Genomic DNA, 23539 nt, shown 5'->3' on the forward strand with positions numbered 1-23539 from the left:
TTTATTGGTGAATCGGGTATTTCTATATGTGATCGGTTAAAAAAAATACGGTATCGTGATTGATCGATTACTGAAGTAAATTTTAGGAGTGGTGAAACTTAAGTGTAATCTGAAGGATGAATGTATATTGTTTATTTTTCATCGGCTATGCCTTGGGATGATAAGAATTGTGTTGGCGTCATATTTCATTCATTTTACACACGTTAGGCGACTGTTATGATAGAGAAAAATATTAATTAGTTGTCATCAAATTACACTATTACTAAAATTTCAGAAAGCCGGTTTCTTTTACATATTTTTTACATTAACCTCTAACTTTATAAAATTTAATAAAAAATGATTAACGTTGTACGGAACTATTTTTAAGATGACCCGTTAAAATCTACTTGTATTTTAAAAGTAAAATGAGTACTTATCGGTTATGTGGAATGTCTACTGAAATCCTGTTGTTTTTTGCGTTTTACTTGTGTAGTAAATTTAGTTTAACTAGTCATGCATCAAAAATCTTAACTACAGTTCTTTACAGAAGAATTGAGAGGAGAGTGGGAAAAGTGTTAGGAGAAGACCAGTTTGGTTTCAGGAAAAGTATAGAGACAAGGGAAGCAATTTTAGCGCTCAGATTAATAGTAGAAGGAAGAATAAAGAAGAAAAAACCAACATACTTGGCATTTATAGGCATAGAAAAGGCATTCGATAACATAGACTGGAATAACATGTTCAGAATTTAAACAAAATTAATGTTCAAGTACAGAGATAGAAGAATTGCTGACATATACAGGACCAAACAGCAACAGTAATCATTGAAGAACATAAGAAAGAAGCCGTAATAAGAACAGGGAGTCCGACAAGGATGTTCCCTATCCCCGTTACTTTTTAATCTTTACATAGAATTAGCAGTTAATGATGTTAAAGAACAATTTAGATTTGTAATAACAATACAAGTTGAAAAGATAAAGAAGCTATTATTTGCTGATGATACAGTAATTCTAGCTGAGAGTAAAAAAGATTTAGAAGAAACAATAAACGGCATGGATGAAGTCCTACGCAAGAACTATCGCGTGAAAATAAACAAGAACAAAACGAAAGCAATGAAATGTAGTAGAAATAGTGTAAATGGACCACTGAATATAAAAATAGGAAAAGAAAAGAACGGAGGTAGAAGAATTTTGTTATTTGGGAAGTAGAATAACTAAAGATGGACGAATCAGGAGCGATATAAAATGCCAAATAGCACAGGCGAAACGTGCCTTATGTCAGAAATGTAATTTGTTTACATAAAAAATTAATTTAAACGTCAGGAAAACATTTTTGATAGTATATGTTTGAAGTGTAGCTTTATATGGAAGTGAAACATAGACGATCGGAGTACCTGATAAGAAAAAATTAGAAGCTTTTAAAATGCGGTGCTATAGGAAAATGTTAAAAATCAGATGGGTGGATAAAGTGACAAATGAAGAGGTGTTGCGGTAAATAAATGAAGAAAGAAGCATTTGTAAAAATATAGTTAGAAGAACAGACAAACTTGTAGACTACTTATTAAGGCATCTTGGAATAGTCACTTTAATAGTGGAGGGCCAGGTAGAAGGGAAAAATTGTGCAGACAGGCAACGTTTAGAATATGTAGAACTAATTGTTAGGGATGTTGGATGTAGGGGGTTTACCGAAATGAAACGACTGGCACTAGATAGGGAATCTTGAAGTGTTGCACCAAACCAGTCAAATGACTGAAAACAAAAAAAAAATTTGCATCATTTATGGTAGCTTATTATGTATGATATGAATTTAGAAGTATAAGAGGTAATAATTATCCATAACCTTTGTACACAACTGTAGACGATAAAGCTTTCCTAATAACGATATCAATATACATTTATTTCTAAACTAATTAATTTAGTTTACCTTTTTATAGTGTGTTGTGCATTCGATTTATCTTTACTTGTAGTGCTGTATGAAAATAAAAAAAAATATATTTGGGGATTACCGAATTCTGAGCAGCAAGCAGTGCAATTTTTGCAAGCGCAGAGCCTATTACAAGAAATAAAATTATTTGAAAACCAACACAAGTGTAACTTGTATTTTGAACCATACGAATAGCGTTAATTTTTTAGAAACTATTCATTAGATTTTCTTTTACTACTGAAAGAAAACCTAAATCTGAAAAATAACCGATTTATGACAAACAAAGTTTACTGATATCGTTTTTAAAACAATATTTTTGATACTTGTACATTTTTTAAGTTGTACATTTTAACTTTTATACTAACCTTTTAATCTTTTTATCCCTTAATCTAAGCCAGGTTTCTCAAAATAGGGATCGTGAAATAGCCTACAAGTTTACACATTAACAATAATGAAATCATTTTATGAGAAAAATATAATTTATTATAAACATTTTACTTACATTTATAAAGTACATCATGTTTATTTATGGGAGAGGATTTAAAAGCAAACAACGCTATGTGCCTTTCCACCCAACGTGGCAAAATAATAATTTAAATAACTGCGCGAGATAGTACGGCATGTTAATGTTGTGGCAGGCAAGATGGGATGAGGCAAAGGGTGGGCGTTACATGCATGGTATCTTCCCAAACGGTGTTGGTTTGCATCGCAAACCAACACCTTGGTTCCCTCAAACAAGAATGTGATGCAACTTTTTTCTGGTAATAGCACCTTCCGAGACAGACTCCAGCGATTTGGCCTGGTGGATTCAGGTGTGAGTTCAGATTGTGGACAGCTAGATGACATATACCATGTAATTTACGAATACGCGAAATACAAGCTGTTGCGCGAGGAGACTGTCGACTCGACTTTATCGGGTCCACATTAGATCTCTGTGAGAATTGGAAAAACTGGGCGGAATGGGTAATTGTTGAAAATTTTAGCGAGTGTCTGACAAGAGAACGGACTTCCGAGGGAATTTAGGGTTCCGCATAGGCTTTTCTGTGTCGTGTTTTTTTTTTGTTCTGATGTTATGAGGTTTGATGTTTTTGTAGTGTTTTGTTTATTTAGTTTTATTTTTGAGTTAATTTTTTTTTTGTGTTATGTTATGGTTGCGTGTTAAAACTCAACTTCTAACCTAAAAAATAAGGATGCACGTATAAATCAGGTTGGAACCTGTAAATTTCTCATGTTTGGACATTTCATACCCATTGCTATGAACGCAGCTAAATAATTTTAACTACGTTTCCTTGGGTTGAGGTTGGGGTCGTCAAATATTAATTTTATATTTTTTTTATTTTCTGAGAGTTGTGAAGCTAAAATGGTTGAGAATTTCTGAAAGCCATGTACAATTTAAATATCCAGTTACAATTAATAAAAAAAACATAAAAAAAATTAATTAATATCCAATTTACAATTTAAACGGGGAATAAAATTCAATTTCATAATGCCAATCCTAGATAACATCACAATAGAGTTTTCTTTTTTTTTAATTTTGAATAAAGTAATGTAGAAATGTATATGTTACTTTAATCATCAGAATTATAAGGATTAGAATGGTCAACGATTTTAAAATCGAATTATTTTCCAAATGTGATATATTACGGAAGATGAAATAAATTAAAAACTTAATTCAGAGTTTAATTAAATTAAATGTCTTTTAATAAATAAGAAAAATATATTAATAATTAAGTTGTGATGTTGAGAAAGAAGAGTTATACAAAAAAATGTTCCAGTTGGATCAATTAAATAGTAGAAAGAAGAAATAAATCTAGCTATGCAGTTAGATCACATTGTGGTTTAAAACTATTATTCTTCAAGAACGTTGAACTTGACCTGATTTTTTAAACTTTTTGACCATTTCAACTTTTATCTACAACTGAAATTGATAATATAATAAATCGATAAATAATAACTAAGCCCTCTTTTTTTATCTTCACTTTTAGCTGTTTATTAAAATTAATTAAAATACGTAGTATTATTCTTGTTACAGACCCAATAATATCTGAATTTGTGAGAAATTTCATATAAATAATTTATTTCATTAGCAATGATTTTTTTTATGTTAAAGGCTTATATTTATTGGTTTGTGTGGCACTTCTCCCGCCGCCACCCCATTCGGTCGCCCTAAAGCATAACACCGAATGCCACAAACGGCTAGTGAGCCTCGAAACAGTTTAGCGACCAGTGTCCTAATTAGCTCCTAAAGCTAACCTAAAAGTGTAAGCGGAAAAAGCGTGGTACCATACACATTCGCTTGTGTGTCCCACAAGTGGTCCACTTGTCATATATCGCTGAAGTGGGTAGGCGCACCACGTCAACTGCTAAAACATATATGACTATCAATAATTAAATTACTCTGGTCAAAGACAGCAATTCGCTGCCACGGCTAGGCCGCTGAATACCAGCAAGTACCTATCCACCATTAAAGCACTTAAAGCCTTAATCTGGCTGGTAGCCAGCTATATATCTCGGTTAGCTTCCTACAGCAGCGCGGTAGAAATCTTTTCCCTTAGGTAAACTACTGATGGCGGTTGAACGAAGCAACCGCATCAAGGAACTCTCACACGGTCCGACAATGCGGCTGTTGCCAAATTGACTCGCCGCTTGTGAGAGGCCAATTTTCCGCTTGACCTCTAAGTTCCAGGGTGGCCTGATTTCTAGCCCTCCGAAGAGCTGGGCAGATGTTTATTTGACTGGACCTCCCTGCAGACGCACAGATCAGCTGCCAGGCGGAACCGAAACAAATAGTGGTTTAAATTTACATGATTGGAGAGCACTCGGGCACCCGTTTCCCTTAAAAACGATGGAGAGGCATACCATTCCCCCATTTTTAAACCCCCAGATCGCATATAAATCTATACAAGGACTGTCCCTTAGTTGTAGTGGGCCATTCTTGCTACCGTGCTTCCATCGCGAGTCTGTAAAGCCTCCTCCACAGCCGGGAGATGGCAACTGTTCGAAATTTAGAACCGATACATTGAGATCACCGTTCCAATCCGGTACAGGCCCGGCTCGAAACTGCATCCTAAATAGTTCGGACTCCTACCTCTTCGAAATTTCCACATGGCCGCCCGAACTTTTACCAATAAATCAATTGGGAAAGCCTTTCCCAATACAGTGGTAAATTCGTAGGAGGTTGTTGTATAAAATACCAGTGCATACAATTAAGGCTCTATGCTGGGCACTTCTTAAATTTTGAATTAGTGCTCGATTTCTTTTCAACCTGACGCCGCGTAAGAGGTCATACTTTCGAAGACACCTCGGTACGCCATGTACAAATGATGCCCCGACAGCTAGTAATCCTTTCGAGCAATCCTCCTAAGCTTGTGCATCACATAGACGGAGTCCGCCGCTGCTTGCCTAAAGTGATTGCCAAACAGCAACTTTTCATCAAACAAAACATCTAGGTATTTATGAACTCCAACTCGACTGATTACACAGCCTTTGTACTTAATACGGAGGTTACGACTGTATGATCATTTTTCTGCACCCTTCAGAAGCATAAACTTCGTCTTGGGTACAGAAATCTTTAAACTGTGAATGTCCATCCAGCCGTCTGCGGTTGACAAAGCTTCCTGCGCTCGGTCTTCCAGCTGCGGTCGTGAGTTACCACGAAATACCAGGAGACAGTCATCGGCGAAAGCCTGGGCCATAACACCTTCCGGGAATATCAGTCCCAAAAATCCATCGAATATCAGGTTCCACAGCAAGGAACCGAGAACGGAGTCCTACCCTATATAAGGCTTATATGTATATATTTATCTACTTTCCCGTCTAGATAACGCTATAATAGAACTATAGCTCGAGAAGGGAAATAATTGTAATCGGTCCAATTTGGACATATGCGGTTTTCACTGGATCTTGATGTATTGACACCTAAGGAACCCAAAAAGCCGGATGGAAATTTTCCGGATATAAATGTTCGTATGTACGTGTGTTCGGTGATGACCTTTAAATCACCTTATATTTCTAAAAGTACTGGACTGCTTTTGACCAAACTTGATCAGATTACTATATATATGGGGCAGTGAAGCCATTAAATTTTCAACCTAAAACGTCAAGGAAATGAGGCTGTAGAACAAGGCATTGCTCTTAGTATCTTGAGATTTCGTCAAGGTCATATATTTCTTAGGTACATTTTTAACTTTTAAAAAGTATCAATATTTGCAAAAAAAAGGTTTTTTTACAAAATCGCGTCCCTACCCCAAAAAAATGCTATTGTAGACGTCCGCTATGTTTTGACGTCTATGTTTTTGAGCGGTGAAGCCTGATTAACTCGGCGGTACCTGGTGCGTTAAGCCTCGTGGCTACATCAGTCTACTGACCGTATAAGCGAAATTTGTTGTATGTAAGTTGTGAAATTATTAGTTTAGTTAGTGCCGACCGTTGCCACTTGTACCGCCATACTCGTGCGAATTAGATAGGGTATGCGCTTTAATTAGAATCATTGAATTAAATAAAGGAAAAAATATTAATTTAAATAAAATGATACGTATTTTAAATTAAGTTATGTGTATGTTTAAGCCGTGCATCAGAAACGACAGGAACATCAAACTACAATTGATAATTGTAATGCATTCGGTATTTTACGAACTATCGATTTTGAAATATCGTTTAATTGAAGAGGTGAGATAATACTTGGGTTTAAAAGACCTTTACTTGCAAAAAGCACAGAATTAATATAATAAGCCTAACGGAAATGTCCTGCAACTGTGTTGTTAGCTTTTTTATGCTTGAAATTATCGTCGGAAGCTTGGCCATAACTGAACTAGAACTTCTAGAACTGTTGATGGTCGTTCCTTCATAACAAAAAATAAGCTGACAACACAGTTGTAGGACTTGCGGTTACGCTGTTTTTTTTCTGACACACACAAATTTAGTTAAAATATTTATAATTTTATTCAAATATTATCTTTTTGTACAGCTGTACGTCAATGCTACACTAACGCTCCTTGTAGTGTAAGGGGGTACTATTGCCGCTTAACCACTACTTTAGAGCATGTTTGGGTGGGAGTGCGAATTTGAAAAAAAAATTTTTTGCAAATATTAATTTTTGTTAACAAATGTGCTTAAGAAAAATAAGACCTTGATTAGGCAAAATCTCGAGATACTAAAAGTGACCTTGCTGTACAGTCACACCCCCTTGACCTTTAAGTTCAAAATTCAATAGTATCAATGACCAATATACAGAAGTAATCTAACCAAGTTTTGTCAAAATCGAGCCAGTATTTCTGGTGATATATGGTGTGAGATATCGAATGCACACATAAATACGAACATCCGGAAAATTTCTATCCGGTTTTTTCGGTTCATTAGTTGTCACAACATCAAGATCCGGTGAAAACCGCATATGCCAAATTCGACCGATTACAATACTTTCCCTTCTAGAGCTATAGGGCTAGACGGGAAAATAAAAATTTTCTAAATTGGTTGAAAGAAATATTGAGACGTTGAAAAAAAAATCACTCAATAATTCGATGTAAAAAAATATTATATATAAATTAATGAATTTTTATAAAAAAATGATTAAAGAAAATTACACTTGCATTTAGTTATTTGATTCCAGATTTGGTAAAAATCAAACTTAATTTTTATTTATTTTTTTAGAAAACAGAATAATAATCTTAAATTAAAATAAGTTTGAAGAGATGAATTAATGATAGAAACAAACAAAATCTAATTTACTCTTTGAAATTATATTACCGAGTGTTGTTATTCTCTGTAGATACGAAAGCTAATAAAATTATAAAATCTAATGATGGTTCACCGATTGTGTTTAATGCAAACATTTATGAATATTCAATGCTCAAAACGAACATACGTGAAGTTCGTCGTAATTCTGTAGTAATAATTATTACTTATGAATTATGTAATATGAGAATTATTGCATTAAATTAATATATCACCACTGGTCTCTTACCTTCTTCATATATGACACAGTACATTATTAAGAAATTTATAATTACAAAAATATTATGATTACGGTAGTGAATATTTGTATTTTATTTTATAAAAGAAAAAATACAGTAATAGTTCCCTAAAATTTGTATTTGTATGATTAAATAATCCCTTTTTAATGAAAAACAGTAACCGGAATTCTGAATCCTTCTGTATTTAAAATGTTTACGTAAAAATATTTATTTATAATTTTACGATAATTATTAATAAATAAATAAATAAAAAATTCCTTTCGGCACGCCGGAAGGCGGAGGTAGATTTCACCGGTGCTAAGTAGGTAATAAAGAAGATTTCCACCGTAAGGTGAAGAAATACTTCAAATTTACTCAATACGACAATGGTTGCACGTCAAAAAATATTTCACATACAACAAGCCCAATTTTCTTACAATTCCTGCAACATTTTGGTCATCCCTTGCTGTTGGTCATATCAAAAGTTGTTACATTCAAAGGTTTAGGTAACGTTTAGAGGACTAACGACTACTTTAAACCGATTCAATACTTTACCTATTAAGGGAGGTATGATTTTCTTGTCTTAAAAATCCCATTTTTTGCACCTCTTAGGCCAATGATTGGTGATATCAAAAAACTTTACTTACAAGTTTTAGGCCCTTAACCAAAGAATAGTAGGAAGTTTTAAACGAATTCGATATTTTACTTACTAAGAAAGCTGTAACGATATTTCGTTTTTTGAAAAATCCCTCATTTCCACCCCCATGGTCCGATTTTGGCCGTTAACAAATTTGACGGACATTTTGGGACGAGTTATTTTTAAGGAACAATTTGAATGTGGATCGGCACAAAATTACGGCACTTATTGTGCCCACAAGAAAGTGAAATATATATGTATATATACTTTTGAGCTAACAGTGGTTTTAGTGTCTGGGGGATGTGAAACTCAAAGATACGTGGAAATTTTCCGGAAGTCGAATCATGGTACCCATTACAGTAGGTAGCTTTCTTATGAAATCTGTCAAAAAAAACTGACTATTTCAATATTTGTGGAAACCTTTATAAAAGTTGGGTGGTGTGACTAATATTTTGTGTTCTTGTTCTTATCAAAACATATACAAATGATCTAAAAGGTTTAACTGGAACTTTTATGTGCTTATTACGTATTTAACAAATTTATTTTACGCCAACCATAAAATAGTTTGTAGATAGGCCTAAATCTTTTGTCTTTTACCCCAAATTTTCTTAATATTCTTCAATTATTCAGGTCAGATTTCATAGTAAACTAATCTGGGTCCCAACAATTATTGTCTGGCTTAATTTAACAAAGTTATATATTTCTGTATGTGTGTGTTAAAAAATTATATATTTTGTTACAAGTTCTTGTAAACTATTTAATATCTGTACTGTAATAAAGAGATTACTTACTTGAATAAATTTATATTTATGCGGTTTTTATTGTTTCTTATTATCCCATATTTTAATAAGAATTTTTTTTTTAATTTTCTGAATATAAATCATAAAAATTTACATCTTGTTTAAACATATTACATTTCATATTAAATCGTAGCAAAAGTAGATAAATGGATAATAAGTAATATTTTGTGGTATTAAAGTTTAATATTTATGAACGATGTATTTCTTACTGTTATTAAAGTTAGAGTATTTGTTATAACAGGAGAGGTGGTCACGTGGCAGGAGCAGGGAGCGACGTACGCGGCGGCGCGAAGGCGATGTTCCAACACCGGCCTGCCTGGCGGAGACGCGCGAAAGCCACAGCACTGACTACGCCGCTGACAACTCCAGTGAGCACAGTAGTTCTGTTACCCCTTTGACGCAGTCACCTAGACATCGCCATACCGTCCCTAGTCAAGGTAAATAATAAAAATAAAATAAATAAAAACAAATAATTTAATTTGTCTACATTATTTCTTCTTAAAATAGGTTTAATTAATATAAAATTATTTATACATTATGCTTCCTAATATTTTTTTAACACAGATTTAATCTAGTGAGATTCTACAAGATAGTATTAAGTTATTTCTCTTTTATAATCGTTGTGAATTATTTGAAATTTTATCCTTTATTCTACTAACATAAATATCATGTGATTTTTTAAAAAATTAAAATACAAATTGCAAGAAATAATTTTTTTCAAACGAAATACGATGAAAAATATAACCTGTGCAATGATAATTGGGTACTATTACGTTATTAGTCGACCAATAAATTGCAAACTTTTGGGTTATTGTGTTAATATCATCCGATATAACCATTATATTACCATTTTTATAACCATTTATATTTATTTATTTTATAAATATAATTTAATCAAACTTAACCTACGCTCGCTAACATTAACTAATTAACACAGTAACGTTTTGAGTATTTAAGTAATAAATTCAGTAATTATTGCAATTATTTATTATTTAAATAATCAAAACATTAATGTAAATTCGTCGAGGTTAGCGAGCGAAACGAGCGTATGTTATAGTTCAGTTATGTTATATCTATAATTATAAGCAAATAATGACTATATTTTTAATATGTAAATATTTTAACGATCCCGTAACGTTGAAGTACCGTGATCATTTTGGTTATGGTTGACGGGCTAATTCGTAATTACCGATAATTGTGTAAACACGCACGCGCACGCACGCACGCACGCACTATATTATAATATAATGTGCGCTCGCGTTATATTAAGACACACGCGCGCGCGTGCGTGCGTGAGTGTGTGTGTGTTAGTTTACGTTTATACAGTATTACTTATATGACACGTGAACTTAAATTTAAAAAAATTAAATATTACTTACCTGGATCTTGTAAATCTAAATCAAAATATAAAAATGTAGAATTTACGTACTATAAATTAAATTTGAAATCATAATACCAATTTTAAATGAAAATTGTAAAATAATTGCAATAATTAAGCATAAGTAATAAGCAATAAGTAAGCATCAAGATAAAAAGGCTAAAGAATGAAAATACGAGACAGTCACTGTAAAAAATGCAATTTAAAAAATGTGATCTGTTATTCCCATACATTTATTTTCTAGTTTTATTTATTTATTTTTATTTTTTTAGTAATAAATGTTGATAGATTATCAAATGAATTTTTTACTTCCTTTTACGAAGTAAAGGAAGTATTGTAATTGCGAAAAAATGTCGGAATTCAGATTTCAACAGAAATATCCATTTTGACTAGTTCGGAGTGAATTCTGTACGTACGTATCCCGCATTAACTAAAAAATGATTAGTCGCAGGAGGTTGAAATTTTGGATTTAGGACTGTTGTAAAATCTAGTTGTGCACCTTCCTCTTACATTGAAATCAATGGACCAAAAGTGTCTAAAAAAGCCCAAAATGCAAAAACTTTGGATTTTGGACTTTTTATTAATTACAGTAATAAGCCCTCATTGAGAGCTTTTCAACGATGTATCATTAGTGGTATTTTTTTTCATTGGTTACAGAGTTATAGTCTAATAAAATTCTAGTTAATGAAATGTTTGGATCTTAACCAGGGAAAGATACATCGGTTCAATACCGACTTCATTTCCTTTTTTTAACTTTTTTTTTTTAATTTAAATATATTGATTTATTAATAATTATTATTCCATGATTGTAAACAAATGTTTACAATAAATAATAATTCAATAATAACAACAAAAAAAAAATATCAGAAAAAACATCAGAAGTTATTAGTGAAATAAAATTTTATGTACTTTTTATTAAAAAAAAAAAAAAAAAAAAATGTGTATATGTAATTTAATAGCCGTAAAGGAAGTCATGTAGTGTCCACAACAGATCATTATGTACCACAAAGTCCAAAATTATATTCCTAATTAAAAATTAAAAAATTCTTTTCTTTTTGACTTTTCCATTGTTGATCGAATATTTAATCATAAAAAAACATGCTTAGCAGAAGAATATCAAGGATTTAAAAATTTATTAAATAATTTTGTAGATATAGCTTAATTATCAAACCTTTCTTAAAATGAAAATTCATTCAGATTAACATGATGATAGTTTTTTTTTTTTTTAATTTTCTGTTATGTGATAACATTACATATATTTAGCATAGTTTACTTCCTGGAATATTGCAATAGCTTAAATAACAAAAAAAAAATTTCTATAATTATATTACCCATCTGGAATTTTGTATTTACAGAAATTTTGAGGTAAAAAAAAAACAAAAAAACAAGTAAACCCTCTTACAAAGTTTAGTTTATATGTATTGATTCATATTTTTATTTAGTTTATATTTTGATTCCATTTATATTTTTTTTTAGTTTATATTTTTATTTTTACCACAGTTTGATCTAAATCAGTTAAAAAGTTTAGTGTTGTATTCTGTATGTTAAAGATACTGGTTGTATTAAAGAGAAAATAGTGAATAAAGAGGTATTTAATTTTTAAATGTCTCTCGAGGTATTTAATTTTTAAATATCTCTCTACTCCTGTTAATTTTTTAAATCTTATTAGAGGTAAAACATTATTAGACAGGTTTTTTTTTATTATTAAAGAGAGGTAAAACATTTTATTTCAATAATTATTTATCTCATAAAATTATTATATGTATATATATATTTTTTTTCTTTTTTTTATATAGAAGTAGGAATTAATTTTTAATATAAATTATTATTTATTTTTATTTTCGTGTGTTATAATACAATGAATAGAATACATTGCTGTTGTAAAAAAAAATTATTCAGATGTACATATTTATTTTTGTCACAAACGACTATGAAATGTCATCATTAGTCAATAAACCGTCTTATAAATGTTTTTTTATGTACAAGTACTGGTTTTTTTAACTCAACGTCTTAAGAACACATTGTCGTGGGACATAAAATTTAGTATGATGACTTCTATATATAGAGTGTGCTTCAGGACGTATTCCCCGAACTTCAGGTACTGAATCAAGACACCAAAATGAGCAAATAAGTTATAATGACATAAGTTCTATTTTGCTTTATTCTCCTTCTGGACATAATTTTGTAAAAATCCTTTTGCGCCATCCCTGTTCGGGATTAATATACCGATGATCTTTGATGATTGGGTTTCAATTAACCACTCATCTCAGGAATGTTCGACCTGAGACTATACAAGACTACACTTCATTTACAGTCATACATATCATTCTCTGAAGTAATACCTTACAGTGGTTCCGGAGGCTAAATAGACAAACAAAGAAGTACGCTTGCGCATCGTACTGCAAGTTGATAATTTCTATTAATTTACTATTATCATTATTTACAATTAATAATTTTTTTAACATTTAATGGAGGAAATAAAAACAGGCAAAAAATTATCAGCTTGCATTACGCAAGCGTACTGCCGGGTTATTTTTTTGCAATAATTCGTTTTTTGTCAACGGACGTTTAAAAATGAGGTGTCATTTTGTTTAAAATAAAATGCTTAATAAATTTTTTTATAAATAAAAATTTTATCAAAAATAATTAGAATGTTACTGAATATTAAAAGATTTCAACATTTTTTATTTTGTTGAATAATACATTAGTCTTAGATTTGCCAAATTTAATTAAAATAGGCTTACCCGTTCCTAAGAAATAATTTTTTTTGTTGAAAATCACAAAATGGCGTCCAGAAGGAAAACAAAGCAAAATAGGAGTTATGTGAATATGAAACTTTTTGCTCACTTTGATGTCCTAATCAATCTCTGATGTTCGAGGAATACGTCACGGAACATCCCGAATATTGTATTTAAATTTTTGAAAACGTCCGTAGTATAGGTGGTTAGATACGAAGGTATGGTGTGTTATATCTCAATAGAGGTCGTCTCAACCTTTCATCTGGAGGTCCCGGGTTTGAATCCCGGTCAGGCATGTCATACACTACAAAATTCATTTAGCATCTAGTGACTAAACCAGTTGTTACTGTGTAAATAAATAAATAATAATGTTCGAAGGGAAAATTATTGTTTCATCTTTTCCTCTTTTTTTTTTTCTGAAACTATTAAGTATTCCAGTGTGTATAGAAATTAATGATCCGATTTCAAAAAGTGATATATATCATAATAAAGACGTGTTAAAATTACAACAAATTACATACTAGATAAAAAAAATTTTTCAATTTCACTATTATTACTATTTTCATTATTTATTATAATCATTATTATATTACTACCACTGCTGTTGTTTGGTTTACTTCATTTCACTTCCACCACCAGCATCTCCCTTTCACGCTACCGTATAATGTAGGTCTTTTAGTCGTAAAAATTTCATTTAACAAGTATAAGTGTTAACGCCCTCCGACTGTTACACGGATAACATGATGATGATGGTTAAATTCTTCCGAAATGTGTTGCAGACTTCTATTAAAAAAATTACTGCAGTTGTGATTCTGGTTTTTATCTCATCCAAATAAGCAGGTAATGGTGGAACGTAAACAATTTGTTTCATATATATACCCAGAAGAAAAGTCACAAGGTGTAACGTCTAATGATCTTGTCGGCCAGGTGTGTTATGTCAAGTCTTAGGTTACCGTTTGCCCTATTCAGCTTCCAGGCAATGTTTCATTTAAAAATCGAAGAATTCCATTGTGCTGATTTTGCTAAGTTGAGTTATTAACGGTAGCTGGATTCATTAAGGGAACTAGATCTATATTTCGCATTTGCGATCAACACTTTTTGGTGGGAAGTTGTTGTTATATTGCCTCGAATTACGAGACATTCACGAAATCGGCTCATTAATAAGTAGAACTAGGTGGGGGGTTCGCGCTTTCGCGTGTAGGCTCTTAGCTTAGTTCTTGAGGGCTACGTAGTATTCTTAGATGTCAGAGTCAACTTCGGAAGGCGATTTTACTGTGCCGGAATTACTGATGTACATGTCCCTCGGGGCATATGCATCAGTGGTATCTCTCCCGAGGCCGGACTGAACACTGTGGAATGTGATCAGTAAGAGGGCAAGAAGATGACCTCCGTTAAAACCACTACTGGCACGGAACGGAGGCGGTGGTATAGCGACCGGACACGCTACGATGGCGGGATTTTCTCCTTTCTGGGGGGAATTGAGATGTGCTGATTTTGCTGAGAAATAATTTCTTCAAAGTTTTCATTTAGTTATGGAAAAGATAATCCTGGAGCATCTCAAGATGAGAATGCTCAGATATTGTGTTTCCTTCAAAAAAAAAAGGGTCAAAGATTTTTGTTAACAAAGCCACACCAGAACATTGCCTTTTGGTGAACAATCCATGCTTCACTGAAAAATCTCACGAGAATACTCACGCTCGCGAATGGTGAACATTGTGACCTAAAACCTTATCGTTTAAATGAAATGTTGATTCATCATTAAAAATTAAACGCGATAAGAACCTATCGTCTTTTATCTTACCCGACTAAAGGGAATTTGAATGTGTTTCTGTCTATTTGTGGGTTTGTCCGTTCCCCTTATCTTAACACCGGAATGTACCGATCACTAGCGGAAAATCCCGATTCGTTAGTACATGTCTCATGGTGGTCAGGTGTATAATTGTTATATTATTATATATTTATTACTTGTTGTTATTATTTATACTTGTAATTTTTTTTTTTTTTTGTCTTCAGTCATTTGACTGGTTTGATGCAGCTCTCCAAGATTCCCTGTCTAGTGCTAGTCGTTTCATTTCAGTATACCCTCTAACATCCTACATCCCTAACAATTTGTTTTACATACTCCAAACGTGGCCTGCCTACACAATTTTTCCCTTCTACCTGTCCTTCCAATATTAAAGCGACTATTCCAGGATGCCTTAGTATGTGGCCTATAAGTCTGTCTCTTCTTTTAACTATATTTTTCCAAATGCTACTTTCTTCATCTATTTGCCGCAATACCTCTTCATTTGTCACTTTATCCACCCATCTGATTTTTAACATTCTCCTATAGCACCGCATTTCAAAAGCTTCTAATCTTTTCTTCTCAGATACTCCGATTGTCCAAGTTTCACTTCCATATAAAGCGACACTCCAAACATACACTTTCAAAAATCTTTTCCTGACATTTAAATTAGTTTTTGATGTAAACAAATTATATTTCTTACTGAAGGCTCGTTTAGGTTGTGCTATTCGGCATTTTATATCGCTCCTGCTTCGTCCATCTTTAGTAAAAAAAACTTCCCAAATAACAAAATTCTTCTACCTCCATAATCTTTTCTCCTCCTATTTTCACATTCAGCGGTCCATCTTTGTTATTTGTACTACATTTCATTACTTTTGTTTTGTTCTTGTTTATTTTCATGCGATAGTTTTTGCGTAGGACTTCATCTATGCCGTTCATTGTTTCTTCTAAATCCTTTTTACTCTCGGCTAGAATTACTATATCATATCAATTACTATATCACTTGTAATATATATTTATTTATTTAATCGATATGCATTTGAAATATATATTAATAATATATACTTTTTTTATTTACGTGATTGTTTAGCTTCATAAAATAATGAAATCTAACCGAAAAGTAATTACTCAAGTTAACCATGATACAATTAGAAAACTGTTTCTTCTGACCATCCTTCATCATCCTTTTCTGATTTAATTTCATTATAATATTCAATATTCATCGAATATTTATTTTAATTTAAAAAAAGGAACTTCTAGCACTTTTCTTATTATTAATACTGATGTTTTAATTTATGAGTTTTATTTACCTTATAAATGTATGTTTTCTATTATTTAATATTGAATTTTTATTCATTTTAAATATATTTTTATATTTCTATTTAGAGCCCATTACAGAGTACTCTGACTGAATTACGTGTAGTTTTTCTTTTAAGGGAATTCTTATTCTAACATCTTTTATTTAAGAAGTAATAATTTTTGTTTTTTTGGCTACAAGATTTTTTTTTTGCTTAGTGTATGAAATCAGAAATTTTAATTATTATTATCTCTGAAATTAATCAGAAAAAGGAATAACTTGAAAAATGACCAATAACCGAAAATCGGTGATAAAAATTTTCCACACTGGATAATTAGAACCAGTAAAGTGTATTTTAGTTCTTGGAATGAAGAGGTAATCAATTTTGGACTCCTAATAATCCCATTCTGAGACACCGTTCACCAGGGCAACCCACCTGGGGGTGCAGAGGGCATGCCGTAGGCACGCCCGAAGAAACTAGTATTAATTAAGAGCAGCATATCATAGAAATCTTGACGTTTTGTCATTTAATGAAGAACTTGAACCAGCCTGAAATTCAAGTGACGTGTGAACACATGCCGAATAATCAAGTGAGGGATCACAGGTTCTGGCTCCTCAGCTTGCGCGACGAGTGGGCTTTTCGGGCTTCGCTGTAAAGCCTCTTAATTTGGTTGTAACATTTTCCTCTGATCCACATCTCAATTCTCCCCCGGCGGGAGAAGATCCTGCCTCGTAGCGTGTCAGGTCGCTACACCACCCCCTCCGTTCCTTGCCAACAATGGCTTCAACGGAGGACATCTTCTTGCCCTCAAACTGATCATATTCCACTGTGTTCAGCCCGGCCACGTGAGATGCCACCGATGCAGATGCCCCGAGGGACACCTTTCTTTTTCCTGTTTAGCCTCCGGTAACTACCGTTTAGATAATTCTTCAGAGGATGAATGAGGATGATATGTATGAGTGTAAATGAAGTGTAGTCTTGTACATTCTCATTTCGACCATTCCTGAGATGTGTGGTTAATTGAAACCCAACCACCAAAGAACACCGGTATCCACGATCTAGTATTCAAATCCATTCAAACGTAACTGCCTTTACTAAGCCTTGAACGCTGGAACTCTCAACTTCCAAATCAGCTGATTTGGGAAGACGCGTTAACCACTAGACCAACCCAGTGGGTGCCCCGAGGGACACCTACATCAGTAAATTCACCCTGAGAGATAGTATTGAGTTTATGCCTTCCGAAGAAGACATCTGACACCTAAAGCTACCACGTTGCCCTCAGGAACTAAGCTAAAAGACTACTCGCGGAAGATCGAAGACCCCGCGCCTGTCACCATTGAGCCCTAAACTACACCCTAGTACGTAGATGCATCAAGTATGCCACGACAGCATATCAATCCGCAAAAATTCAGTCACCCGCAAACGAATATCGTTAATTTAAGCGATTGGAGTGCAGCCAGCATAAACTAAGTCCCAGAGGACCTCAGGTCTGGTCCGTTGGGAGCTGAGTATAACCACCCTCTGAATCCACAGCGTGGTCGCCGTGGATTTTTCCCCATCCTGGACATAAGCATCCCGGTTCTCCAAGTTGTTTTTACCATTGACAAATGTTCTTAGTCGATAGTGGACCAACCCTGAAATGATGTGAAACTTACGCTAAACTGTTACTACAGTCTTTTGTCTTGTTAAATTATAGAACTCAGAACGATTTCTGTTACATAGATACTATATTGTTTACTACTGAGATTAGCGTACATTTTAGCGCTAGTAATGCAATCTTGCGGTCAGAATTTAAATTTTTAGGAAGGGCACTTTTAAATCGTGCAAATTGCATTCATTGAAAGGTTACACAGCGGAATGATTTTGAAATCGGTTCATTCTTTTTGATACACGTGTAGTTATACAAAAAATTAATCTCAAATACACAAAAATCACCCCTTTACTTTATATATTTTAAATTTACGTTTTTTTTCTAATTTTTACTTCCTTGTACGAAGTAAAGGAAGTATTGTGATCGCGAGAAATTTCGGTTTTTAGATTTCAACGGAAATATCCATTTTGACCATCCCTGAATCCATTTTAATTAGTTTCGGCGTGACCTCTGTACGTACGTATGTATCTCGCATAACTCAAATGCGATTAATCATAGGATGTTGAAATTTTGGACTTAGGGCTGTTGTAACATTTAGTTTTGCACCTCTCCTTTTGATTGCAATCGACTGGACCAAAAGTATCAAAAAAATCGAAAAATCAAAAACAATTTGGATTTTGGACTTTTTCTTAACTGCAGTAATAATACTTAATTGAGAGCTTTTCAACGATATACCATAAGTGTAACTTATTTTCATTGGTTCCAGAGTTATAACCAAATAAAATTATAATCAATTAAATATTTGGATCTTACGAGGAGAAGGCACATCTGTTCGAATCAGACTTCCTCTCCTTTTTTTTCTTAACTTTTTTTTTAATGATTTATTAATAATTATTAATTTCTGATTATAAAAAAAAATCTTTACTATAAATAATAATTCAGTAACAATAAAAAATAAATATTAAAATATATCAGAAGTTATTAATGAAATAAAATTTTAAATACGTTTCATTTAAAAAAAAAATGTGTATATAAAATTTAATAGACTTACAAGGAAGTCATGTGTTGTCTACATCAGATTTTTGATATAACGTTTTTCATTTTAGATGCAGATTTTACTAAATAACTTTTCAAAATCAAAATTCATCACACGTCACTATGAAGTCATGGTTATACGTAGAGCACCTCTGAATACTGAAAAGCTAGTAGAATATTATTATTTATTTTTTTTTATTATGCAAATTTCAGATTTTTATTTCTTTAATGTAGAAAAAAAATTGTTAAGTTTTATATATATATATATATATATATATATATATGTTTATTTATATATTGTTTGCATAAATTTAATATCTGTTGGCAGATTCTCGTAAGAATATTATGCCTTTATAAAGTTATTAATTCTGTAAAATCTAAACACCAGTTGAATTATTTATTTTGCTATTGCTAATAAGTAATATTTTTATATCTTTGGAAATATTTATAACTGTTAATATTGATATACTGTTGAACACTGAAAATATTTAAAATTTTAAAAATTTTACTTTAAATAGGTTAAAATTAAAATAATTTATTACTTTTTAGGACCTTTTTGGACAAGCGGGTATCACTTTTTTCTTCGAAATGAATAGGTATTTGGAGCGAAATTATAAAAATAATTTTTCTTTTTCTGTTTAGCCTCTGGAACTACCGTAAGGTATTAGTTCACACGATGAATGAGGAACTTAATTTACGCTCGCTAGTCAAGGTTAGCGAGCGAAGCGAGCTTAGTTTAAGTTTAGTTAGATTATAATTATAATTTTAAGTAATAATACTTATATTTGACCCTTCTCAGGTATATTTGGAAGACCTATATTTGTATAAAATCGATAAGTAGAAATAAAAATATATAGAAGAACAATCCAAGATTGATTGTTAATATGGAAAATTGGTCCTTTTTCGAAAAAAATGTTATTTCTTTACTGGTTTATTTGGTTATTGTTGTATAAATGTAAAAATGCGGGTTTTTATTGTTATTTTTGAGAAAAAAAGTGGTACCCGTTTACCAAGAAAGGACCAGTTTTTCTTTAAAAAGGTCAAAATTTGATAATTAATTTCATTGAAGTAATATTTTTCTATTTACTTCTGATTCAAGTTGTTCTACGTTTGATTCTTGAAAACTGTAAAAATATTTTTATCTCATCGTTATGCATAAAATACGATACCGTAATTAAATATTATATAATTAACGAATAAAAAAACTTTCAATTTAAAAATGTAGTTATAACTTTAATGACGCAAATCTGTACAGTACTTTACATTTACATCATTGTTGTAAACATGTAAATACAATTACGTCATCTTATGTCCTGATAATTATATTTATTTACATATCATATCTTTTAACTACATGAAATTAATTGAGTTATATCTCAGTACTTTTTGTAAACCATTTTAAAATATGTGTCAAGTTCATAGTAAACATGTACCAATTATGTACTAATTATAATTATGTAAACATGTACGGGGTTGGTCTAGTGGTGAACTCGTCAACGAAAATCAGCTGATTTCGAAATCGAGAGTTCTAAGATTCAAATCCTAATAAAGGCAGTTACTTTTATATGAATTTGAATACTAGATCGTCGATACCGGTGTTCTTTGATGGTTGGGTTTCAATTAACCACACATCTCAGGAACGGTCGAACTGAGACTGTACAAGATTACACTTCATTTACATTCATACATATCATCTTCTGAAGAAATACCTTAAGGTTGTTCCAGAGACTAAACAGAAAAGGAAAAAATCTATCAATTACAAAGTTTTTTAGTAATACTTTTAATAGCTATAACAACTTACGTAGAGATATTAAAACACATTTCGGTTTTATCTGAAGTGTTTTTTTTTTAAATGGTATTTAATTCAGCTTAAAGTTAATCAAATTTTTAAATTTAATTCTTAATATATTAATTATAATTTAAATTTTTAAATTCCACTCAAAGTAATTTGGTATTTATATTTTTTATAAACTAGAAACGACTAGCACTAGATAGGGAATCTTGGAGAGCTGCATCAAACCAGTCAAATGACTGAAGACAAAAAAAAAAAAAATTTTTTTATATAAAAGTTTGGTGGTTTTTTAATTTCTAAAATAGAATTAGTTACAAAAGTGATACATTCAAATATGAAACGAATAAATCATTACCCTTCTTATTAAAGACTCAACGAAGACTTTTTAAAGAGGAAAAAAAATGAATTGATCTCTTCGTAACTTTTTGTATTTTATCGTAAATTAATGTTTTTGTTCCAATTTATTTTAACTGATTGAAAGAAAAAGAAGATGCTTTTTCTTACTTTCTTTTCTAATTTATTTTCATTTAATAATCATTTCATTTGTTCGTTGTCAAACGGGGGTTAGAATCCAGACACATGATATCTTTTTTAAGAAAATATTGTAAATTTCTTTTGGTTTTCTTATTTATAGTTTTAATTTATTATTATTATTGTTTATACTTTCCTTACATATATTATATAAAAATAAATCCTCAAGAAATTTATAAACCGATTGAAAATAATGAAATTTTATAATTGCTTTGTAAGTGTATTTATCTTCTGAATAAAGCGCGATGACATAATATTTTACGTAAATGATATTTAAACAAAATTTAATGAGATATTTGGAAAAATTATGTAAATGTAAAAGAATATTGGATACACTAATTTAAATTATATATATATATATATATATATATATATATACAAAGACAAATATCAGAGTAAATAATAATTTTTTTTTGCCGTATTGCTTTATTTACAGTCGGTTCTAATTTACTGGAACCATAAGTAAATTTGAATAAAAATATAACGTGCAGAGAGGAATTTCCATTGAAAGCCCTAAAAGAGCTTTACATATACATATCATATATGTATATATAAATTTATAATAAACATAAATTAATACATACAAAGTTGTCTCCAAAGAACATTGAGTAAAGTTCAGAACATAAAAAGCAAAGAAAACTACAAAATATAGTGGTATCAATCACACAAAGAATAATAATTAATTAAATAAAGAAAAAGTGAAACAGATGAAAGAAAGCAAGTAGCGAAACGAAATGAAGAATTTTAACGACACCTCAAATCTTGAACAAATTACAAATCTAATAAATGCGGTCGCTTTAGGCGTGTAACATCTTCGCTATTATTTAGGAAATCAACCTGAGCCAGTTCACATGTTTGTTCAATTTCATTTTGTATCTTCTTCCGAATCGCCATATTTCCTCTTGAACGGTTGGCAATCTCAAATAATCGTTTATTTCAGTGTTTTTCGCGAACCAGGACGTTTCTGTTATATTTTTCAATAATTTTTTTCTGGAATCGCTGTACGACTTCGATGTTATTCTCACACATTGTATCCTACAATAACATTCTGCAGATTCAAATTGTTTTCAAGACCGCTGAGTACAACAATTGTTAGAAAATGATAGTTGTGGTCCCTTCCTAGCAACTAGTACATTCTCCTGACCTTAATGTTAAGTTGCGTCCTTTTTTCCCTATTGTGACTCCTCCATGTTAGACAGCGATCCAGATGAAGTTATAGGCATAGCACGCTGTTAACATGAGGGATGAAACCTCCATTGTTGAACTGGTGGGCAGTTACCCATTCACATCTCAAACGTAAAAAGCGTAGACCCGGTCAGATTAATCTTCATCTTCCATCTAACTAACATGGATACGCTATCTAGGCTCACTTTAATCTCCTAGATAACAACGAGGATGTTAGGTGCCTAAAACGACTGCATTTATTAGATCTGCAAGTTGTCCGAGATTTGAGGTGAATCAGCTATCCTAGGGTGTTGTGCGTCATTAAAATTCTTCATTTCATTTCGCCACTTACTTTCGTTGTTGCTTTCATCTGGTTCACTGTTTGTTTGTTTGATTAATTACACTCACCACTCGTTAATCAGATCCAATACAGTTTGTAGTTTTAACAGAAACTACGATAGGGTCAGCATCCACAGTCAGGATTGCCCTGTCATCCTCAAACGGTGCAACTATGATGTCCTGTGAAGTCAGAAGTTCCGCAGTGAAGATCGAGTACAGAACCGGCCCCAGAACTGAACCCTGGGGAACACTGACCCATTTTCAAAGAATACAGACAAATCTTGATTACATTTTACCTGTGAAAAACGTTCGTCCAGGTAGCAAACAGGTAGGAACAAGTAATACGGTTAAGGAAGTATTTTTTTTTCAATTTGTACAGTAGGTCAGGAACCTTACCAAAGGGTTTGCCGGACATCCAAAAAAACAGCCGAGCAATACATCTTCTCTTCTAGGCACTCGCTGATAACGTTAACAATCCTGCGTGTTTGTTCGATTATCGAGGACTGGATTTTGGAGGAAGACTTCCTCCAAAATCGGCCATAGCCTCAAAGAGAGAAGTCTTTTAAATACTTTTGATAGATTAGGTTACAAGCTTATGGGCTT

General features: G+C 32.0%; 1 protein-coding gene across 1 annotated transcript in view; it reads left to right on the forward strand.

Moving 5' to 3' along the window:
* Positions 1 to 23539, forward strand: part of Mctp (multiple C2 domain and transmembrane region protein) — an 880976-nt gene that overhangs the window by 36340 nt on the left and 821097 nt on the right. Inside the window, exon 2 of the mRNA XM_075359495.1 lies at positions 9529 to 9724. The gene's annotated coding sequence lies outside the window, so the exon portion shown is untranslated. The remainder of the gene's footprint in view (positions 1 to 9528; positions 9725 to 23539) is intronic.

This window comes from Lycorma delicatula, chromosome 3 (genome assembly GCF_047948215.1).
Source record: "Lycorma delicatula isolate Av1 chromosome 3, ASM4794821v1, whole genome shotgun sequence".
In the NCBI taxonomy this organism is placed as follows: domain Eukaryota; kingdom Metazoa; phylum Arthropoda; class Insecta; order Hemiptera; family Fulgoridae; genus Lycorma; species Lycorma delicatula.